Below are 13421 nucleotides of genomic sequence, written 5' to 3'. Positions count from 1 at the left end.
AAAATCGTATGAAAATCAAAACTTGCATGTAAAAATCGCACCAAACTCGCAGTGAGAATACACATACATTGACTTGATAGCAATCAGTATTACTGTGGATTTATGTGCGAGAAACTCACAGCGATAAACACACAGTGAAAAGGTACGTGTGAAGGCACCCAAAAGAAAAGACTAAGGGTTAAATTTATCAAGGGTGTTGAGCCTATTTTTTTGGTGAATAAGGGTACGTTCACACGTACTGGATTCGCAGCGTATTTCTCATTGCAAATTCGCAGCGAGACCTGCAGCGGATCCCTGCCCAGTAAACTCTATGGGCAGACAAACTCGCAGCAGGATGCACATCCCGCTGCGAGTTTTCCGCAGCCCACCCCATTAACCCCCCACTCTGGCTTGCTTCGGGGGTCCCGGTGTCTACACGTCCCACTCAGCCAATCCGTGCGCTACGGCAGGGCAGCTCACTGATTGGCCGAGAGGGACGTGCCGAGAACCCCCGAAGCAACCTGGAGCGGGACCAAGTGAAGCATACGCTCCAGCAGCCGGGGAGTTAATGGTGCAGGCTGCAGACGAACTCGCAGCGGGATGTGCATCCTGCTGCGAGTTTGTCTGCCCACAGAGTTTACTGGGCAGGGATCCGCAGAGGGTCTTGCTGCGAATTCGCAGCGAGAAAATCCGCTGCGGATCTGGTACGTGTGAACGTACCCTAATTGAATTTTTCACCCATTTTTGGTCTAAGTTTTATTTATGAACCAGTATTCGAAGGGGGAATATTTTTAAGATGTGATTTATTTATAATCTGCCTGTTTTGAGTATTCACCCAAAGATTTGCATAATCCCGAATTAGCACCCGATGTATAATTTTCAACTTTTTAAAAAGCTGCACAAACAGATGCAGGTCTACGTCTGGTCACTACCAAGTGAATATGCTTGCACAATTTTTGAATTTGTGTGACTTTTCTGTGACTTTGCTGCGATAGTTGCAGTCACTATGGGCGTGCTACATGTTAATAAAGATATTGGAACAAAATATTCACCAATCGCCATTAGAATAGTCACACCCATTAGACTCCTTAGTAAATGTCCCCCTAAATGTTCTCCTCATTCCTGGCTTTGTTTGCAGTTTGCGATTAGTCAAAGTTTGTGTGATTTATTATACGCCATTTGCTGACATTTTTGTGGTACTCCACTGCAACCCTACTGTACTTCATTAAACTTTGTTAGCCAAACAAAACTGGCTTAAATAATGCAAAAGGAAAGCAAGTATATGCACGGCACCTAATAACTGACCCCATGCGCCAAGAAAACTGCTGAAAAGACAAATTCCCCCCTGAGGACATGTTCACACACTGTCAAAATTATGGACATTTCTTGTACCAGCTAATAACAGCCATTATTTTAAAACAACGGCCGTTATACAAATAACGGCCGTTCAATAGAAACTGCTGTCATTTTAGTGTGAACATAGCCAAATATAGTAGCAACCAAGTTGGTGTGGTCTGTGCTTTGTTATCATTTAGGGGTTCATTCACACGTAAAGGATCTGCAGCAGACTTGATGCTGTGTTCAGTTATCTAGATCAGATCTGCTGCACTACGGTGTGTGTGAAGCTACCCTTAGTCTGGATTTGACTTTTTGATTGCTTTATGTTAATTTTCTGTCAAAAAAGCTTTTTGGAAAAAATTTAACTTTTTTGCATTTGGAATTTTTTTCTGTCTACATCGTTCACCATATGCGATCAATAATGGTATAGCTAAAAAGTTAGAGGAATTTCGCACTTATGTTTGTTTGGCTATTTATTTATACTTTTCTTTATTCTTTATTTATTTTTATTGGGGGGGAGGGGTGATTTTTAACTTTTTATTATGGGAGGGTTTTTTTATTTAAAGGGAAACTATCAGCAGATTAGATGAAGGTGCCCACTAGGAAGCTATCAGCAGGTTAGATTTGTCTAACCTGCTGATAGTTCCGCTTTAACAGAACTTTATTGTTCATTTTTAGTCCCGATAGGACACTATAAAGGTGTCATGTCAAATCTATGGGCAGAGAGTGGAATGCGCCCAACCATAGAATGGAGTCTATGGCACAATCAGAGATGCAACTGGGAACGCGCTGGGGTGAGTGGCGGAATTTGTGAGAACTTCTCTGTGCAGATTCCGTAATCTGAATACACCCTCAGGCTAGGTTCACACTATGTATATTTCAGGCAGTATTTGGTCCTCATGTCAGGTCCTCATAGCAACCAAAACCAGGAGTGGATTGAAAACACAGAAAGGATCTGTTCACACAATGTTGAAATTGAGTGGATGGCCGCCATATAACGGTAAATAACTGCCATTATTTCAATACAACAGCCGTTGTTTTAAAATAACAGCAAATATTTGCCATTAAATGACGGCCATCCACTCAATTACAACATTATATGGACAGAGCCTTTCTGTGTTTTCAATCCACTCCTGGTTTTGGTTGCTATACAGCCTCAAATATACAGCCTCAAATATACGTAGTGTGAACATGGCCTAAGGCTGGGTTCACACTATGTAAATTTCAGTCAGTATTGTGGTCCTCATATTGCAACCAAAACCAGGAGTGGATTAAAAACACAGAAAGGATCTGTTCACACAATGGTGAAATTGAGTGGATGGCCGCCATATAACAGTAAATAACGGCCATTATTTCAATAGCCGTTGTTTTAAAATAACAGCAAATATTTGCCATTAAATGACGGCCATCCACTCAATTTCAACATTGTGTGAACAGATCCTTTCTGTGTTTTTAATCCACTCCTGGTTTTGGTTGCAATATGAGGACCACAATACTGACTGAAATACATGTAGTGTGAACCCAGCCTAAGGCTATTTTCACACTACATAAAAATACGGCCGTTGTTGCAGCACTTTGTGCGGTGTGTAACATAGCCTATCTTCTATGGGATCCCGGCCGGAGTGTATGCACATCGTATACGCTCCGGCTGGGATCCTGTACGGGGCCGCAAATAAATGACATGTTAGTTTTCTACGGCCGCAATTCAGTGAATTGCGGCCGCAGAAAGACCTGTCAGTTCACACAATGAAGCGAGCGGCTCCGGCTGCTCGCTTCACTGTGTGCTATGGGAGGTTCTGATGCGGGCGAGCGCGTATGCACCTGCATCAGAACCCTGCTGCCAAAAGATCATCCGGCCGCTACTGCAGGGATGATCCGTGCAGAGACCGGCTGTTCTGTCACTGAGTACCTTAAACGCCATCATCGCTATAGGGTTAATGAGACGCAGCTGCCTGTCATTACCTCCGGCCCCAGACACGCTGATGTGTGCGGGACCACTCTCACTGCAGCGGTCCTGCACACATCAGAAGTCCCTCAGTCAGGAACGTATATATACATTCCTACTGCACAGGGTATGTGCAGTAGGAACATATATATACAGATTACTGATGGGAAGGGGTTGAAAAATTGCATATTGTCTGAACTATTAAAACTTTTTTTAGGACCTCTCGGGGGTCTATCATCTGATTGCTTACTTAGATGAAATGTTTTTGAATTACACCTGCCAAAAATTTCCTGCTGCCTCAACCACGGGCAGCATAAACTAGACTCAGGCTTCATCCTTACAACCCACAATGATTTACACTTACAAGCTGCAGCATTTCAGAGATATCATAGCTGAAACATGAGCCAGGAACTGGGAGAATCGTCATTTAGACGGCACTCCACTGGCTTCTCCTTGCCCTGCCGGCCTTGATTGACAGGTGTCTCCCTACGCACAGATAGAGACTTGTCAATCAAACCCAGATGCTTCCTTAATTTTGAGACCATTGAGCTGGATGAGGTACCTTCCCTGCTACCCGAGAGTTCCTTGGACGCCTCACATTTTTTAATATGTAGAACGAATGAAATTATTTTGCTTACTCATATATTCCCATTTGTGGCTTATGTGGTGATAAAAAGGTATTTTCATAAATATTGTATGTTATAAATTTAGAGAGAAATGAAAATATGTTCCATATCCCAGTGTTACTTTTACATTTGGTGAAATTATAATTATTAGGTTCAGAGCGCTGCAGATATAAGGGGTTAAAGGGATACTGTCACCCCCCTCCCCCTTAACTCTTGCGTCATTCAATCGGTTAACAGTGTCAACTGGGCGGGGCTTCACAGCAGTTGACCCCAATCTCCTGGCCGTGGGGAAGGACAAACTGCCATGAAACCCTGCCTACTTGACACTGTCCACCGATAAAATGAAGCGATTTTTAGAGCAGAAAGAAGACACAGACAAGTATTAGACAGGTATATATCACATTTACAGCATCTAAGCTTTTGGATGGTGCGGAGAACTGCACATAGAGTAAGGGGGCGGGGGCAGTATCACTTTAACCCCTTAACGACCGTGACCGTGCATTTACGCCCCCTCTGCCTGGGACTTAACGAAGGAGGGCGTAAATGTACGCCCTGGCGCAGTCCCGGGCTATGGAGCGGGCTCACAAGCTGAGATCGCCCCATAGCGGGTAAGGACTGGCTGCTATCTGGCAGCCAGGCCCTCGCCCTCAATGGCAGGCCACCCGTCATTAACCCCTTAAACGCTGTGATCGCGCCACGACTGCGGGGTTTAAGTGTAAGTGACCGGAGCATCTCTTGTCACTTACCAATCGGGATATGACAGCAGGATCAGTCAAGGAGAAAGCAGCTCAGTGCCACCTCTTTGACACTTGAGCTTTGGATATGATCTAGAGCTGATAGATATTAAAGGGAATCTGTCACTTAGTTTATGCTTTCTTAAATTAAGGCAGGATTAACTTGTGACAAAAAATGCTGACCAAAACAATGTATTGCTTACATCATTCTGTTCTGTCGTTCTCCTAATATGCAGGAGAATAGGATTCTTGCCACACCCCCCACCCTCCAGCTGCTGATTTGACAGTTGGTTGCCTATACACAGCATGGATAGATAACTGCCAATCAGCAGCTGGTGGGCGGAGTTTGCTGGAGCTCATGAATATCCAGGACTACTGAGTACATGCACGTAATGGAGAGGACTATTTAGCTTGAGCAAAATGTGGATATCCTCACAAAAAGGCAGCCGCAATATATAAAATATTCTTTATTACGCAAGCAGAAATGAGAACTTTCAGATTTATTTCATCTCATGTGCTAAATCTATTACCCAGCTCTCAGCGTTGTATAAATACTCTGTGCAGTAAACTGTTTTTTACACACAAAAAAAAAAAATTGCCTGTACAAGACTGGCATTCTATTTTCTTCTGTGCACAAATGTAAAATTTGTTATCGATAAGTGCCAGGTGTTGGTAATCCCTGTAGCAGCGTATTGCCGGCACATCACCGCTCCTTTCATACAGTCAGCAGTCATAATTAGCAGCACATTGAACCTGCAAATAGCAAATTACAGGCACCACTTGTGCTCGCCTCCAGAGCTGCGAGCGTTTCAAATGAGCCTTCAGAATGAGATAAGCATCTTCCTTACGTGACTCACTCTAAAACCAATCACGTTGTCTTAGATTGAAACGCCTATATGTATCTCAGGAATACGAGAAACACATTAGCGCAGAAGTAAAATATTGCCTCTTTGTAAATGGCAAATTGTTATGGTTTTGTAAGGAAAGGCAATCCTTCTATGTGCTCGGAAATACTATTATTCTGCCCTAAGATGTAGGCAACGGGAAGTCTAGCGCAGACAAAATGATCATTCCTGATGGTTATAGCTCAATAACAACACTGGTCCACATTTTGTTGGTATCTGAATACATACATCTGCAATACAGTGAGATACATTGAGATCTACTAGCTGATTGTCACGGCCGCGGCGGCTTCCCGTGTTCCGGGCCGCCGCCGCGACCTCCTCCTGCCCCATGCAGCCGCCGGGGTCCTTGTGCAGGGACCCGACGCTGCTGCTAGTTCGGCCCCTGGGGGCGCCTCACCTTCCTCCGCTCCTGTCTCTCACTGTGCCGGCCGGCGCGCGCGTCCCCGCCTCCTAGGGCGCGCGCACGCCGGCTGTCTCAGATTTAAAGGGGCAGTGCGCTCCTAATTGGTCTGGTTGTCAATCACTCCCCTATAAATTCCAGCCCTGCCCCCTTCCAGGTGTTGGAGCCTCTACATGCTTCCCATAGCGTTTGGCCCAGCTCCCTGTTGTTCCTGACCTTAGTCCTTGTCCCTTGTTCCTGTCTTCAGTCCTTGTCCCTAGTCCTTGCCCACTGCCTTCCCATTGTTCCTGAGTCCTGTCCGCCACCTGCGAGCACGTCTACAATCCTCTGCCAGCACCATCTCCCGCCTACTGCTCCTGCCACGCCTCGCCTGCCGTCACTAGCAACCAAGCCAGGAGTAGCGACCTGGGGGTCGCCTGCCGCAGCAAGTCCATCCCGCCTTGCGGCGGGCTCTGGTGAAAACCAGCGGCCCCTTAGACTCCGCTCCCTGGTGAGGTTAGTGCCATCGCTGGTGACGGTCCAGTGGATCCACTACTCCAGGCGTTACACTGATATGTCACAGCAGCCAACTCATCAGCCCCCTGCAACTGCATTGTGGGCAGGGCCGGCTCCAGGTTTTTGTGGGCCCTTGGGCAACATGTCGATTAACAATAATTTTAGGTTCAGATCAACGACAAACAACGATCAACAACAAACAAACGATTTTTCGATCGTTGCCTGCAATTACACAGAACGATTATCGTTTAAATTTGAACGATATAGCGATTTTTCGCACGATATTTGTCCCGTTGACACACTGACTGACACACTCAGACACTGACACACAGGATTTACAGCTCAGTCCTCTCTCTCTCTCTCTTCCTCTCTGTCAGGCTGCTCTCCACGCTGTAAGGTCAAGGACCTTTCAGTCATGTGATCAGGTCCTTCACCCTTTTCTCCCTCTATGCAGGTCCTGCTCCGTCTCCTGTGTCTTCTGATGTTCAGCCCGCTCGACCTACACTACATTGAGCAAGCTGAACATTACAGCACCAGGCCCCTTTCCCTCTCTGGGCCCCTAGAGGCACTGTGGGCCCTGGCACTTGCCCAGGTAAGCCCTGTGCTGACGCCGGCCCTGATTGTTGGGGTGCTTTTGGCACTACCAAGTGAGGGATTGAGTTTTGTTTTTGTTTTACAACTTTCCATCTCATTTGTATGTGTGAACATCTACTTCTATTAGTATAAAGTGATATAAGACAAAATGAAAAAAGAAGTCTTAGGAAAATATTCGGAATGCCTAAAGGGGTTGTCTGGGAACTTTTCACTATAGGTCCTCCTGCCAGGGCTGTGGGGGAACATGTTGTCGCTGACAGTGTTTTAAGAGGCAAAAATTTTATTAAAAAATGGCAAAATGTATATACGCATTGGGAGGGATTTATCTGTCGTGTTGGTACTCAGCCAGTGATGGTAGTGTCATGACGTCAGTGCTAATCCAGCACACAGGTGTGATGTTGGTACCTGCTTTAGTGTGGCCGGTCTGTAGTGTTCCTCAAGTGGTTGGTGACCTACCGGGTTGTGATGGGTCACTTGGGCTCTTGTCATGGTAGTCCTGAGTGGCAATTGACCCACCAGGAATATCACAGAAAGGGGAAAAACAACCCAAGGTGAACAGTTAGTGTGTACAGGTGCTGGTGCGGAGGAAAGGATGACTGAGTCCCAGTAATATAAAAATAGAACAGCTTTACTCTACAGTCTCCTAATAGTCCAAAACTCTTTTTTTACAGGAAATAGATAAATCTTTGAATTTACTTTAGTACTTAGACTCGTTTGTGCTGCGGAGATATTTGAAGGAGTAGAATTTAGTAGAGATAGTTGTAGGGGTGCTTGAAGAGCTTAGAGCAGAGAAGAGTAGCATAGAGGAGAGGAGTTTGTCAAGGGAGTCCTAACCCAATGTAGTACTGTGCTCTGACGGAACTTCAAAGAATACTTGAAAGAAGTTTACTTGTACCCATGTATAGACTATAGTCTGACCACCTTCTGCCCTACAGTGTTGAACTTCCCATCCTAATAGTGTGATACAAGCCCCAGCCGTGGTTATCTGGGTGAAGCTATGCTTCCGAGGCTTCCCAGCTAATATAGAGTATGTAGACCTTCTTGGTAGCTTGTTTTATCCAGGCTAGTTCCTCTTGTGTATCAGGATACTGCCCTGCCCTAGACTGGTTCATGGATTGGGCTAAGATGTTCGCTGACTCTTCTTCCTCTGTAGTGTCTAGCACTGCATAGTAGAAATACTGAAAGAACTGAGTGTCTCTGGTTGCTTCCGCATACACGTGTCTCAACCAACTCACTAAACACACTGACTCAAATGAACTTGTCCCGGACAAAGGCCCTGGCTTGGCTGCAGCAGGGACGTCTGCTCTGTGTGTCCTTTCTCTGTGAGAATCTGGATGGAACTGATGCTACACCTCCTTCCACCAAGTAACTTCCTACATGGCTATGTAAGAGACCCTGCAAGTGGTGGAAAGGAATGTGTGCAAGAAAATGAAGAAGAGTAATAGGCTAGAAGGAAAGAACATCTCCTATAGGCTAGCAACAGCACATGGTACACATAAAACAGTAACCCTTTGTTGACTTTAGCTGTGCAATACACAAGAGCATACATACAAAACACTGACATCTAGTGGTGAAACTACAAAATACTTTTATCACCACTTAACCTGGAGTTAGGAGCTTTTGCGGCAGGTGTACATGAAAAAGAACACCTGTGGTGGGACACCACCTATCAAGAAGCACATATTCCTGCGCCAATCTTAAATTAGGCCATGTCCCCTTTTTCCTGGAACAGTTCAATAAGAGGCATATGCCTCTCAGTGAATGCAGCCGGCCAGGCCAGCAGGTGTAGATTTGGATCATGATTTACGCGTAAATCATGATGAATAATGTGCGGGAGAAGGCCTCGTCTCCTCCCTGCCTTACCACGTACATGATGCTGGAAAGGTTTGTGAATCTGGTCTGTTGCACATCTTCCATGTACAAACCGTATTGACAGAGTGCGTGAGTGCGCCCTTTTACTTTTTTACACCTGGTTCAGTCTTTAGACTGGTCTATGAGCTTTTCTGTAGTGCCTTTGTAGATAAGGACTACACTGCAATTCCCAAATGTGTGATCAGTAAACTGTGTTGAGCTGTCTGTCACCTGACTCTATTACTCCTAAAAGCGAATAGTGTCATGTCGCCACCAACATGAATACTATTTTAAAGGGTTGAAGGGGTTATCCAGCGAAAATATTCTTTCTTTTTTTTTTCTTCAAATCAACTGGTTTTAGAAAGTTAGATAGATTTGTATTTTACTTCTATTTAACTCTAAGTCTTCTAGTACTTATCAGCTGCTGTATGTTCTGCAGAAAATGTTGTTGTTTTTTTTTAGTCTCACACAGTGCTCTCTGCTGCCACCTCTGTCCATGTCAGGAACTGTCCAGAGCAGGAGAGGTTTTCTATGGGGATTTGCTGCTGCTCTGGACAGTTCCTGACATGGACAGAGGTGGCGTCAGAGAATACACCACTTCCTACATCGCATATAGCAGCTGATATGTATGGCCCAAAAAAAAGAAGAAAAAGCTATGCCAAAAATGGAGGGTGGCACATCCACAGGTAGTTTAGTAATAAATGTGAAATAATGGACTATGTCCTCAAGATATAAGCGATATATATTTATTGCTTATATCTTGAGGATTTAGTCCATTATTTCACATTTATTACTAAACTACCTGTGGATGTGCCACCCTCCATTTTTGGCATAGCTTTTTCTTATTTTTTGGGGGTCATATTTATTGTTTATGCCAGGTTGGGTAGAGCACCCTGTACTATGTTTTCATTGATTTGAGTAGTGCCTTGTTCTTTTTCTTGGATTTATGCTGATATGTATGGGAACACTAGAGATTTTTCAATAGATGTAAATTACAAATCTATATAACTGTCTGAAACCAGTTGATTTGAAAGGAAAAGATTTTCATTGGAGTACCCCTTTAGGCTGGGTTCACACTACGTATATTTGAGGCTGTATATTTCAGGCCTCATAGCAACCAAAACCAGGAGTGGATTGAAAACACAGAAAGGATCTGTTCACACAATGGTGAAATTGAGTGGATGGCCGCCATATAACGGTAAATAACGGCCATTATTTCAATATAACAGCCGTTGTTTTAAAATAACAGCAAATATTTGCCATATTGCGGCCATCCACTCAATTACAACATTGTGTGAGCAGAGCCTTTCTGTGTTTTCAATCCACTCCTGGTTTTGGTTGCTATGAGGATCTGACTTGAGGACCAAATACAGCCTCAAATATACGTAGTGTGAACATAGCCTTAATAGCCACATTTATACCAAAGTTATATACGCCTGGGGCATGGGTTTGGTTGGAGCCCATTTTCAACCTAGCTTGACTTAGTAGATCTTATTGATCATTTTAACAACGGGGACATTTTATATAATATTAGACTATAGTGTATATACCATATACCAGTTATACTGTATGCATGCCACTCACGCTGTTTATAAGTCATTGACATTTACACTAATTCTCATTGCAGCCGTTCCTCGCTGCACCTATGCTATTTCATCACGTTTAACTGAAACTTTTCATTCCACCTCTTGGCATTATAGTGAGTAGTAGGGGCACAAGGAACAGAGTGGATTTATATTACAAAACCTTGAAGGATTACACTGGCGTTTGTATGCGGAGGGGAAGGATCATCGGGATCAGTGTGCTGGAGGTTGAAGATTAGAGAGGTCACGTAAGGGGGGAGGATTATGGAGAATGTTGATGTGATAGTGACCTGCGGGCTTCATTTTTATGCAATGCTATTTGCAGCACACTGTATGGTATAAAGGTGCAGATGTGTGTGTGCGCGCTCTAAGGCATGTGTACCTGACAAGCATCCATTATAACTGCCATGTTTTGCTTTGTCTTTTGTTTTCCTTGAATTTTTCCTTGAATTCTATAAAAACCTAACAGAAAAAAATGGTAGCAAGCCTAAAGAGATATAAGGAACAAGTAGAATTAGTGGAAGGTGTGTGTTCTTTCCATTCTGACACAGTGCTCTGCTGCCACCTCTGTCCATGGCAGGAACTGTCCAGAGCAGCAGCAAATCCCCATAGAAAACCTCTCCTGCTCTGGACAGTTCCTAACACGGACAGAGGTGTCAGCAGAGAGCACTGTGCCGGACTGGAAAGAAAACACCACTTCCTGCAGGACATACAGCAGCTGATAAGTACTTGAAGACTTGAGTTTTTTTTTTTTTTTTTAAGATATAATTTACAAACCTGTATAACTTTCTGACACTAGTTAATTTTAATTCCCCCCCCCCCTTTTATTCTCAAAGCAGCCGCTTTTACAGATGACAGGGTAATTTGTATTGTACTATATTTTCTGAAAAATAATACAGTGTAGGCTGTGGGAGCGATGTTGGAGACCCGATATCTGATAACTAACTGCCTATGTGCTGTGGTCTCTTAAAGGGGTTTTCCTATTTAATTCTACAAGGTAGTGGACAGGTATAAGATTGCAGGGAGTCCAACCTCCATGCCCCCTTGGGATCGCTATATCGGCACCCTGACTCCTTTATTATGCATGAAGCCGTGGGTGGCTGGTGACCTGCAGCTCCATTCTCTTTGGAGATACTGGAGAGAGCAGAGTACAGCACTAGGCTCTTTCCGGCAGCTCCACAGAGAATAAATGGAGCTGCAGGTCATGTGCCAACCCGCAGCTTTATTCATAACAAAGGAACTGGGGGTCCCTTGCAATACTTGTCCCCTATCCTGTGAACAGAGAACAAGTAGGTTTAAATTGGAAAACCCTTTTAAGTGTACGTTCACACATACCAGATCTGCAGATAGACCCGCTGAGGATCCTGTACTGTAAAGCTGAATGGGTCCCATACACACAGCGGATCCGCTGCGTGTATGGGACCCGGCCGCCCCGCCTGTGTGTGACGCTCCCTTCGCTCCCCATCTGTCAATCACTGCTGCCTGATTGGTTGATGGGGAGCCAGGATCGTCACACACAGCCGCGGCGCTGAGCAGGTAATGTATGCTCGGGGCTGTGGGCTGGCGGGGGGTGGGTTAAAGAGGCCGGGTCCCATACACGCTATGTGTATGGGACCCATTCAGCTTCACAGTACAGGATCCGCAGCAGATCCAGTACGTGTGAACGTTCCCTTACTGCAGCTCTTTAGGTCAGGGGTAGGGAACCTTGGCTCTCCAGCTAAAGCTTTGGCTGTCCAGGCATGATGGGAGTTGTAGTTTTGCATAAGCTGAAGAGCCAAGGTTCACTACCCCTGACTTAAAGGGTTAAATGGCTGGGAGTTACCTTCAATCCTGGCCAATAACATTAGCTGTAAGCATCAGATAAGCTATTTAAACACAGAAGGGGAAATTTACACATGTTTTTATATGAAACACATCTTTTAAAGTGTCAATGTCGTTTGTCTGCTTTTTTTTTTTGCAGAAATCAATAGTCCAGGCGATTTTAAGAAACTTTATTGGGTTTATTAGGCAAATATGCCATTATCTGCATCCAAAAAGCCTTTCCCCAGGTCCCCCCCCCCCCCTCTCTCTCTCATTCACTGCTCATTATCAGGAAATCTCAACTCGTTTACATCAGTTGGGCCCTGTGTAACCTATGGAGAGCGGAGGGGGGGAGGCGGGAAATTAGTTGCTAGCAGAGAACAAAGGATTACACAGTGGGAGCTGTGTGAAAGCCGGTATTCAGACTTCAGAGGAGATGTAAATTGACTCTTTGTTGTCCTGTTTTGGTGCCTCATCTTCCTCCACCCCTCCCCTCTCCATAAGAGAACCATGAAGATTACAAAGTTTCTTAAAATCGCCTGTACTAAAATTTTAACGACAGTGACACTTTTAAGTAATAATATTTTTGGGGAGTTTTTTTCAATCTGTTAGCTACTGTCCATGGTCCTGAACCCAGTATATCCACTCTCTATCTCCAGTTAGGAATATATGTTCTTGACAAGACCTAACAATGCAATATCAGGCAGGCAGTGCCACAATGACCACTGTAATGCAATGGTAAATCCATCTGAAATGTTGAATGTAACAGCAGTCGTGTAGAGCTGTGAAAAATACATCACTAATCTGTCCGCAAAACCTATTGATGGAAGTGTTGTTCTTAAATTAAATGATGTAGTAAAGAACCAGAACACAGAAATGCAAAACTATGATTGTTAGATGAAGAGATTTATTATTTAACACCTGAGTCCTCATCATGCATCTAATTACCCATTAAAGGTCAGCCCCATTAGGAACTCTTTAGAAGCTGAATAAATGAAGTTATTCAGGTAACTATCTAGACGATGGCATACCTTGTACCAGAGCAATTTAAAATCATGGACAGGGGTGGCAGCAGAAAGCACTGTGTCAGACTATAAAGAATACACCACTTTCTGCAGGACATGCAGCAGCTGATAAGTACTGAAAGACTGGAGATTTTTACAAATTTATA

The 13421-nt window shown here is 44.4% G+C and overlaps 1 protein-coding gene across 2 annotated transcripts in view; it reads right to left on the bottom strand.

Moving 5' to 3' along the window:
• The window catches only part of RGS6 (regulator of G protein signaling 6), a 290618-nt gene that overhangs the window by 260475 nt on the left and 16722 nt on the right, over positions 1-13421 (bottom strand). The window lies entirely within an intron of this gene.

This window comes from Dendropsophus ebraccatus, chromosome 13, assembly GCF_027789765.1.
Source record: "Dendropsophus ebraccatus isolate aDenEbr1 chromosome 13, aDenEbr1.pat, whole genome shotgun sequence".
Lineage (NCBI taxonomy): Eukaryota > Metazoa > Chordata > Amphibia > Anura > Hylidae > Dendropsophus > Dendropsophus ebraccatus.
This window is presented reverse-complemented; position numbering and strand designations above follow the sequence as displayed.